Source organism: Cynocephalus volans, chromosome 17 (genome assembly GCF_027409185.1).
Source record: "Cynocephalus volans isolate mCynVol1 chromosome 17, mCynVol1.pri, whole genome shotgun sequence".
NCBI classification, from domain to species: Eukaryota; Metazoa; Chordata; class Mammalia; order Dermoptera; family Cynocephalidae; genus Cynocephalus; species Cynocephalus volans.
This window is the reverse complement of record NC_084476.1, coordinates 14817197-14828482: the sequence shown is the minus strand read 5'-3', so window position 1 is coordinate 14828482 and position 11286 is coordinate 14817197.

Below are 11286 nucleotides of genomic sequence, written 5' to 3'. Positions count from 1 at the left end.
TCTACCCTTTATTGTCAACAACTTTTCCCTCAACCAGGTACGTGTAGCTTTTCAACAAAAGTTATTTTAATATTATAAAACCCAGCCCTCACATTTTAATTGATTAACCTTAATATGAATGTATAAAGCTTTTTTAGAAGGTATATTTGTCCATTCTTCGAATAATCCAAGAGTGAATTGATAATTAAACACTTACCTTGTACAGGGTAGTACCTTGTTTAATTCTGGCAAGAACCTTATTCCCATTTTTTTCTGATGAAGAAACTGAGAAATAGAGACATAAAATAATTTGCTAAAGTCATGCAGTAATAGCAGAAGTAAAATTCTAACTCAGGATTGATTCTGAAGCTCAAGCTTTTAACCACTGTGCTCACTGTGCTGTATCTTTTCATATTTTTGTGAAGCTATAAAAGTACATCTAGACTCAATTTTTCCCACTTTGATAATTTTCTTTTTTAACACACATGTACACCCACACACATGCACACACGATTTTTCCTGTTTTCTATTCCACATTAAGAAAAAACCTTAGTTGTTACAATGAGAAATCTGACTTTTTTTTATTGAGCGCATTGTGGAATTTGAAAGTTTTAATAGACATGATTAAATGGCAAAAATCAGGAGGAATTTGGTCTTAGATGACTGGGGCTTGTGCATTTATGCAGTTATGGGCATGGCAGGGAGTGCACAGGATCAGGAAGCAGAAGGTGGGGTTTGCCCATGACCTCCATTACCTGCTCACCTAGTGATCTTAGGTGTGTTAGGAAGAGGTAATGAAAAAGTACAGTTTGTAAAACATACATCAGCAAAAATTAGTTATATGTGAGTGGAATGCATGGGAATGTGCAAGGAAGATTTGAAGCAAACTCCTGTGTCTCATCTATGCTGAACACTTGGGAAAATGGATGGAAGTTTTGGTTGTGAGCACCTGAATGAGTAACTCTAAAAGCCTGGAGTGTGTCTGTGAAGGGGACTCATTTGGGTCTCTGCTTTCTCAAAAGCTATGTAACAATGACATATCCTGACCCTGGGATCAAAGACGGTAGAAATAAAATCCAAAACCAGACTTAAATGTTAAGCTCAAAACTGTCATGTACTGTGTTCATGTGTGTTTTGGAACTGCCAAGAAGGCCAAAATACATACCTGATGGAGGTAGATGGCTAGGAGGTCAACTATGATGGTCACATTCCCTATCCAGACATCTTCTCACCTTTTCCAGTTTAAAAAATGTCTATCTCTGTCCTGAACCACTTCTCCAAATTGGTTCTAAGCTCATGTATCAGTCAAAGCTGACCTTTCTTAAGCCAGGAACAGAAAGAGAAATATGGCATGCCCTCACTTATAAGTGGGAACTAAACAAAGAAAGAAATAAAAGAGACAGCAATCACAATCATTCATTCAACTTTCAAAAGGAGAGGACAGAACTGAGACCGCCAGAGGTGAAAAAAGTGGAGGAGGAGGGGTATTTGTGAGAAATTGGTGAAGGGCCACAAAAAACGATTACCTGGTATAATGTCGAATATACTGATTTCCTTCCTTGAGCATCACATATTGCACACAGATATTGATATTCCATGCCATGCCCTACAGATATGTACAATCAATTATGTTTACTACAAAAATAAAATCTAAAAAGTAGTGGAACAAAAAATAAAGAAAACGAAGCATGTTAAAAATCAGAATAAATACCCATACAAATTTTAAAAAGCTGACCTTTCTCACCTTCTAGTCAATGATAAGAGATGAGAGAAAGGAGCGCAGAGCAGAGAGATCAATTTAGATGCTAAAGGGATGGAGCACTTTCTGACACTACCTCACGTCCCTGTCTCTTTCCCACCCTTTGCCTCCCAGCATTATTCTGCTTTTCCCTGCTTCCCGTTAGACAAGGCAGAGATGGCCAGACTCACTGTGGCAGGGACTCTGCTGTTTGGGGCAGCCCCATTGGCTTCTTGTGTTTGAGCTCTGCTCTCCCTGCCTCCTCCTGGTGTTTGCTGGGCTGAGCGAGCTATGGTGTGCTCATTCCACCCTCACCTCTCTGGAGAGTTTGTTCTCTGATGTCTCTAGGTACAGAAGTCACAATGGGTGTCAGAATTGAGTGGAGCTGCCCTCAAGGGGACAGGAGAGTCCTAGGGCCTCCTTCTGCATGTTGAAGCTATTTTCAGAGCTGTTCAACCTCACTGTAACATCTTCAGGGCATGCTTTTCTTTCCTTAATTGAGGGTAATCAAAGGAACATTGTTTGTGTGTGCGTGTGTGTTTGGTGAATAGAGGGTGTTGAAGTTTGGATTCTCTGGAAGCCGCACTTTGAGATGAAGATTAACATGTTTAATGTTTATTACCAGGTGCTCTTGGCATCAGCAGCTGTGGAAGGGAGGGAAAGGAAAGAACTGGTCAGAGGGAGTACCTGGGTTGTGATAGATTCCCAATAAGGGCCTCCGCAGACCCTACTGGGAGCTCTGCAGTTAGGATGTCAAGAGAGATGGCTGTTTATACCACCATGTTGATCATTGGATGTGGGCTGCCCTTTAGTGAAGCAGTTTCTTTCATCTGAAGAAATCCCCCAGCAAAACTGGGGGCCATCTTACAAGACATCCCTGAATGAGATCCAATGCAGTCACCACCCATTTTTGGTCTGCAATTACAACCTCAGATGATCTTATTGTAAACCATGCTTAGAACTTACCCTCATTTGTCAGCCGATTCTAGGGAATATTCTATGTAGCCACAGGTTTCTAATCTCTGTGCTAGACTGCTGAATTCCTAAAAAAAATACTGATGTGCAGGCCCTCTTGCATCTTTGCAGTGTTTATCTCCTACCCTAAGGGGTGTTTGTGCCTTGCTAAGGCTCCACCTTGCCAGCACCTTTTGGTTATTTGTCAAATTATTATGAGGTCGTTGATATTATGGACCAGTGGGATGTTGTGGGGATATCCAGCAGGTCTGGATCTTTTCAAACTATATTAAGACAGAATTCAAGAGTTAGCAGAGCCATGGTCCAAAACTATAAACGTATACTGTTTTCCATTCAAAATGCATGCAAACTATTTCTGATTCTTTTTTTGTGATGGGAGTGGAAAAGAATAAATTCGCCAGATTCAGTAACTACAAACCACGTCCCTAGGGCCATACTAGTCTTCTGTAGCAAGTATATAACATCTGTCAGGATAGCTGAGATTGAGGCTACTCCTTGGTTGAGATTGCAGTTCACTGTCATCTTCCTGGATGGTTTTCGCAGGGACTCAACTGGAGAATTAAGGAGAGAGATGCTTTCTCTCACAGTCTATATGGGATATGACATTATTTTTTTATTACTTATCATGAATTAGGGAGGAGTAGTTTCCATAGGGCAGAGAACCAATGTTGGAATTGTGCCAACTGCCAAGCATATATACCTAGCATATACTAGCATATTTGAAGAATGGTGAAATGACCACAGACTGTGTCTGGAGATTAAGCGCACCCACTGTGTATCAGACTTCCTCCTATACTCCATTTAATACCTTGTAATTATACGCACCCTCTCTAACAATGGGACTGTAGGTGACATTTTCCCCAGTGCGAAGATACCCAAGTAAATGTCCACAGCTGCCTCCAGGAAAACACGGGGAGCATCATTATGTGTATATTTTTTGTAGTGTTGCATAGTTCTTTTTTCTTAGAAATTGGCTTTTCCATCTGTTAGTGGGTTCTAGGTCTGAAAACTGGGCAAGAGATTGTAGCGTTTTATTGGGGTTGCTGAACTCGGCCTCATCATTCACCTTGATTTCTTTTGCTTGTAGAGATGGAACAGTATCTTTATTGGTTGCCAATCCATTGTTCCCTAGCCACTCCATCTTTATACGTCTCTGTGAGTGGGGATTCCTTGGCTGCCACTCTGACCTTCCCACTGGTGATGGTTAATTTAATGTGTCAACTTGGCTAGGCTGTAATACCCAGTTATTAAATCGAACACTAAAGTGGTGCTGCAGAGATATTTTGTACATGTGGTTCAAGTGTACAAGAAGTTGATTTGAAGTAAAGGAGATTACCATCAATAATGTGATTGGTTTTCATCTAATCAGTTGAGGCCTTAAGAGAAAAGTTAAAATTGAAGTCCCCTGGAAAGAAGAAATTTTCTCTGAAGACTAGGAATCAGCTCCTGTCTGCATTTTCAGCCTCCCAGTCTACCCTATGGATTTTGGACTCGTCAGCCCCCACAATCACATGCACCAATTCTTAAACTCTTTCTTTCTTTCTATTTCTTTTTTCCTTCACATATATGTACACATGTGTATATATTTATATATATATATGTATGCGTGGGTGTATGAAGATATCTATATACAGATGTATCTATATATTTGTTATCTCTTATCTTGGCCCCTTTGGTCGTTCAGGAGCACGTCATATAATTTCCACGTATTTGTATGGTTTCCAAAGTTTTGTTCTTGATTTCTAGTTTTATTTCATTGTGATCTGAAAAGGTATTGAAAATGATTGCAATTTTTAGAAAAAATCTTGAGACTTGATTTTACGGCCTGATGTGATCTATCTTTGAGAATAATCCATGTTCTGATGGGAAGCATGTATATTCTGCAGCTGTTGGATGAAATATTCTGTACATATTTGTCAAGTCCATTTTGTCTGTAGTGCAGTTTGAATCCAATGTTTCATTGTTGATTTTATCGTCTAAATGTTCTATACTATTCTGAGAGATGGCTGTTAAAGTCCCCAGGTATTATTGTGTGGGGAGCTTATCTCTCCCTTTAGATCTAATAATACTTGCTTTATATATCTGGATGTTCTGATGTTGGGTGCATCAATTGTCATATACTCTTCCTGAATTGATCCCTTTATTATCATGTAATGACCTTCTTTTTCTCTTTTCATAGTTTTTAGTTTGATATCTATTTTATTGGATATAAGTGTAGCTACTGCAGCTCATTTTTGTTTTCATTTGAGTGAAATATCTTTTTCTACCTCTTCACTATTAGTCTTTGTGTATCGTTACAGGTGAAGAGTTTCTTGTAGGCAGCATATACTTGGGTCTAGTTTTTTATCCATTCAGTCAGTCTATATCTTTTAAATGAGGAATTCAATTCATTTGTGTTCAGGGGATTTTTTTTTTTTTATGACATCTCTTTTATTCATTTATTTTTATTTATTTATTTATTTTCCGTGACCGGCACTCAGCCAGTGAGTGCACCAGTCATTCCTATATAGGATCCGAACCCGCGGCGGGAGCGTCGCCGCGCTCCCAGCGCAGCACCCTACCGAGTGCGCCACGGGCTCGGCCCAGGGGATTTTTTTAATTAGCATATTCCTTCCTACAAATGGTGAGTATTCGTTATTCCCCTTACCTGACCAATCACTCCCCAACACAGCCCTGCTCCTTCCATCCCCCCCATCTCTAGTATCCTTAGGTTTGCTCTCTCTTTCTGAAAGTTCAATGTATTATTGTGGTCTTTTCTTTCTTTCTTTCTTTTTCACTTTTTACTTTCTTTCTTACTGTCTATTTTTCTTTCCTTCTTTGTTAGCACCCAGTTATGGGTGAGGACATGTGGCATTTCTTTCTGTACCTCGAATTTTTCATTTAACGTGATTTTCTCCAGGCTCTTCCATGTTGCTACAAATGGCAGAATTTCATTCTTTTTTATGGCTTAGTAGTATTGCATTGTGCATACATATCACATTTTCCTTATCCAGTGTCCATCAATGGACATTTAGGTTGGTTCCATATTTTGGCTATAGTAAATAGAGCTGCAATGAACATGGGAGTGCAGGTATATCTCTTCAACATGACGATTTCCATTCCTTTGGATATATACCCAGTGGTGGGATTGCTAGATCATATGGCAGGTCCAGCTGTAGTTGTTTGAGAAACCTCCGTACTGTTTTCCATAATGCTGTGCTAATTTACAGTCCTATCAACAGTGTAGAAGAGCTCCCCTTCCCCACATCACCAGCAATTGTTATTCTCAGTCTTTTTCATAAGGGCTAGTCTAATTGGGGTGAGATGATACCTCAATGTGGTTTTGATTTGCATTTCCCTGATTAGTGATGCTGAGCATTTTATTCACATACCTGCTGGCCATTTGTATGTCTTCCTTTAAAAAATGTGTATTCATCTCCTTTGTCCATTTTTTAATTGGATTATTTGGGGTTATTTTTTTACTGAATAGTTGTTTGAATTTCTTATATATTCTGGATATTAATCCGTTGTCAGACATATAGTTTGAAAATATTTTCTCCCATTCCATAGGTTGTCTTTCTGCTCTGTGGATTGTTTTCTCTGCTGTGCAGAAGCTTTTTAGTTTGATATAATCCCATTTGTTTATTTGTTTAGTTTTGCTTATCATTTTGGGGTCTGACTCTTAGTCATTGCCTAGTTGTACTTCATGGAGAGTTTTCCTTATGTTTTCTTTTAGTAATTTTATGATTTCGGGTCTTATATTTAAATCTTTAATCCATTTTTAGCCGATTGTGTTATATGGTATGAGGTTCAGGTCCATTTTCTTTTGCATATGGATGTCCGATTTTCTCAACACCTTTTACTGAAGAGGCGATCTTTTCCCCAATGTATGTTCTTGTTGCCTTTTGTCAAAGATCAGTTGATGTTAAGTATGTGGGTTGATTCCTGGGTTTTCTATCTGTTCCATTGATCTGATTGTCTGTTTTTATGCCAGTATCCTGCTGTGTAGACACAAATACAATTTGAAGTTGGGTAATGTTATGCCTCCAGCTTTATTTTCTTTGCTCACAATTGCTTGGACTATTCTGGGTCTTTTGTTGTTCCCTATGAATATTTGGATTGCTTTTGCTATTTCTGTGAAGAATGTCATTGGTATTTTGACAGGGATTGCGTTGAATCTGTAGATTGCTTTGGATCGAATGGATATTTTCACGATGTTAATTCTTCCAATCTAAGCACATGGAATGTCTTTCCATCTTTTTGTGTCCTCTTTAATTTCTTTCAACAGTGTTTTGTAGTTCTCGTTGTAGAGATCTTTCACCTCCTTGGTTAAATTGTTTCCTATGCATTTTACTTTTTGGCAACTATTGTATATGGGCTTGCTTTCTCAATTTCTTTTTCTGCCAGTTTGTTACTGGAGTATAAAAATGCTACTGATTTTTAGGTGTTGATTTTACATCCTGCAACATTACTGAAATTGTTATTCAGCTCTTGTTACACTTCTTGCTGTGTAACAGAGACCCAAAAAAGATGACTCAAAGCAACGTGAATGCAATGCGAAGCCCAAAGGTACTGCACCTCAGCGACTCTTCTGTGAGGAGAAAACTGGGTACAGCCCCAGTTCAAAGTTAGCTTCTGTTTTCCACTGTAATTACAAGGAAGTTTCACAAGAAAAATCAGTTGATTCAATCATTTCAAAAGGACACAAAGACATGGGCAATGTGGCAAAAGTTATCTATGGCTAAGCGGAGCTTAAACAATGGAAACTAGTAACATCACTACAATTAACACTGTGACATTCCAAAATACAGTTTGTGAAAAGCTAAGTTGATCATACTGCAATCATTATCTAATCCAAAACATAACCTCTCCTTAAATGGTTTAAGGAAGAGTTGCATTCTTATGATTAAATCTAAGTGTAATTGTCTCTTAAGTTTCCATCAACAAACAGCTTGCCCTTAGCAGATATTTTTTCACATTTTTCCCTACAGCAATTCTTTAATATCTCTTAACAGGATCGGTATGTCAACCACCTGTTAGCTCTAAAATCGTTAAAGTATATAATCCTATACTTAAACAGTGGTTAGAGTTGATTAGATGGGGCTTTGTCCGCTAGGGGCAGACTAGGGTCTCTTAACCTAGGACTTTTGTCCCATACATGCATTACCTAAAATCCCTATTCTAAAAATCAAATAAGAATCAACATTTACTTGATTAGAGTTGATTAGATGGGCCATTGCCCACTAGCTGTGGACTGTTGTCTCTTAACCAAGGACTTTTGTCCTATACATGCATTGCCTAAAAACCCTATTCTGAAAATCAAATGAGAGTCAAGATTTCTAACCCTCTACAAGCTCTGAGAGTTTTTGGTAGAGTCTTTAGGTTTTTCTATATATAAGATCATGTTGTCTGCAAACAGGGAAATTTGACTTCATCCTTACAAATCTGAATGCCCTTTGTTTCTTTCTCTTGCTCAATTGCTGTAGCTAGCACTTCCAATACTATGTTAAATAGGAGTGGTGAGAATGGGCATCCTTGTCTTGTTCCTCTTCTTAAGGGAAAAGCTTTCAGCTTTCAATATCACCATTTAGGATGATATTGGCAATTGGTTTGTTGTATATAGCTTTTGTTGTGTTGAGATAATTTCCTTCTATACCTAATTCACTGAGAGTCTTTATCTTTATGAAGGGATGTTGAATTTTATTGATTTTTTTTCTGCATCTATTGAGATAATCATATGGTACTTGTCCTTGATTTTGTTGATGTGGTGTATCACATGCATTGACTTATGTATACTGAACCATCCTTGCATCCCTGGGGTGAATCCCACTTGATCATGGTGTATAATGTTTTTTGATGTGTTGCTGTACTCTGCTAATATTTTGTTGAAGATTTTTGCATCTATGTTCATTGAGGATATTGGCCTGTAATTTATTTTGTTGTTGTTTCTTTGTCTGGTTGGTATCAGGGTGATGGTGGCCTCATAGAATGAGTTTGGGAGAATGTCTTCTGTTTTAATTTCTTGGAGTAGTTTGAAGAGAAATGTATAAATTTCTCGTTAATGGTTTGATGGAATTCAGCTGTAAAGCCATCTGGTCCTGGGCTTTTCTTTGTTTGAAGATTGCTGATTACTGCTTCAACCTCATTGCTTGTTATTGGTCTATTCAGGTTTTCTATTTCTTCTTGGTTCAGTTTTGGCAGTTCGTATGCATCCAGAAATTTATCCATTTCCTCTAGGTTTCATATTTGTTGGTGTACAGTTGCTTATAACAATCTCTAATGATTCTTGACATTTCTGTGCTGTTGGTTGTAACACATCTCTCTTCGTTTCTGATTTTGTTATTTGGGTCCTCTCTCCTTTTCTTTTTGTTTTTTAAAATTTTGTTAGCCTAGCCAATAGTTTGTCTATTTTATTCATCTTCTCAAAAAAAAAATCAACTTTTTGTTCCATTGATCTTTTGTATCATTTTTTGGATGTCTATTTTATTAGTTTTCCTGTGATCTTAATTATTTCTTTCCATTTACTACTTTTAGGGTTGGGTTGTTGTTGTATTTCTAGCTCTTTGAGGTGTAGCATTAGGTCGATTATTTGAAGTCATTCTATTCTTTTGATATAAGCATGCATTGCAATAAGCTTTCTTCTTAGTACTGCTTTTGCAGTATCCTACAGGTTTTGGTATGATGTATCTTTATTTTTATTACTTTCAAGACATTTTTTTATTTCCTGTTTAATTTCTTCTTGGACCATAGTTCATTTGGGAGCCTGTTGTTTAGTTTTCATGCACTTGTATAGTTTACAGAGTTTCACTTGTTATTCATTTCCTCTTTTAATCCATTTTCATCTGAAAAGTTACATGGAATGATTTTGATTTTTAAACATCTTCTGAGACTTGATTTGTGACCTAAAATGTGGTCTATACAGGAGAAAGTTCCATGTTCTGATGAGAAGAATGTATATTCTGTAGGTGTTGGATGAAATATTCTGTAGGTATCTGCCAGGCCCAATTGTTCTAGGGTGTAGTTTAAATCCTGTGTTTCTTTGTCAATTTGTCGCCTGGAAGATCTGTCCAATGCCAAAAGAGGAGTTTTCAGGTCATCCACTATTATCATATTAGTTCTATCTTTTTTTTTTAAGGTCCTAGAGTGTTTGCTTTACATATCTGGGTGCTCCAGTGTTGGTACATACACATTTACGATTGTCATGTCTTCTTTCTGGATAGATTCCTTGATCATTATTTAGTGGTCCTCTTTGTCTCTTTTTATGGTTTTTCATTTAAGGTCTATTTTATCCAATATAAGAATAGTTACTCCTTTTCATTTTTGGTTTCCATTTGCATGGTATATCTTTTTCATCCCTTTACTTTTCTTCCATGTGTTTCTTTACATGTGAGGTGATTATCTTGTAGAGAGTGTATAGTTGGGTCTAGATTTTTCATCCAATCAGTCAGTCTCTGTGTTTTGAATGGAGCACTTAATCCATTTATACTTATGTTTGTTATTGACAGGTACTGCTTTACTCCTGTCTTTTCATTGCCTTTTTTTCAGATGTTTTAAATATCATTTGTTCTTTTCTTCCCCTTTTATTTTTCATCTTCAATGTCAGTTGGATTTTTGAGGTGGCCTGATGTAGCTTCTTACTCTTTCTCATTTCCATTTTTCTTTTAATGGTGGGTTTTGCTCTATCTTATGTACCCTTGATAGTGATTGTCATTTATTCGCTTCCAGATGCAGGACTTCTTTGAGAATTTCTTGCAGGACAGGTTGTATGGGTACTCCCACAATCTTTGTTTGTCTGGGTAACACACTATTTCTCCCTTATTTCTGAAGGGTAGCCTTGCTGGGTATAGAAATATGGACTGGTAGTTTTTTCCTTTAGTGTTTTGAAAATGTCATCTTATTTTCTTCTGGCCTGTAAGGTTTCAGTTGAGAAGTCTGCTGTTATTCTGATGGGAGCTCCCTTGTAGGTGATTTGATGCTTCTCTCTTGCTGATTTTGCAATTCTCTCTTTGTTTTTGTGTTTTGCCATCTTGGCTATAATGTGTCTTGGAGAGGATCTTTTTGGGTTGAATCCTTTTGGGGATCTTTTGGCTTCCTGGATCTGAAGTTCTGCATCTCTCCCTATACCTGGGAAGTTTTCTGTTATTATATCCTCAAATAGGTTTTCAGTGCCTTTTCCTTCCTCCTCTCCTTCTGGAATATCCATGATTTGAATGTCTGTGCACTTGACGTTTGTCTACTAGCTCTCTCAGATTTTCTTCATTTTTTAAAGATCACTTTTCCTTTTTTTTTTCTGCCTGGGTTATTTCAAAACAACCATCTTCGAGATCTGGAATTCTTTCTTGCTTGCTCTAGCCTGCTGCTCAAGCTCTCTGTTGTGTTTTTAAAATTTCATTGAGTGAATCCTTCAGTTCTAGGAGTTCTGCTACACCCTTTTTAAATGTATTAATTGCTTTGTAAATTTCCTCCTTCATGTCCTGGATATTTTTTCTTATTTCATTGTGTTCTCTAATTGAGTATTCTCTTATTTCCTTGAGATTTCTTAAGACTGTCACTCAGTCTTTTCTGACATTTCAAGGTTTTCCTGCTGTGTGGGGCCTGGTACTTGAGAATTACTG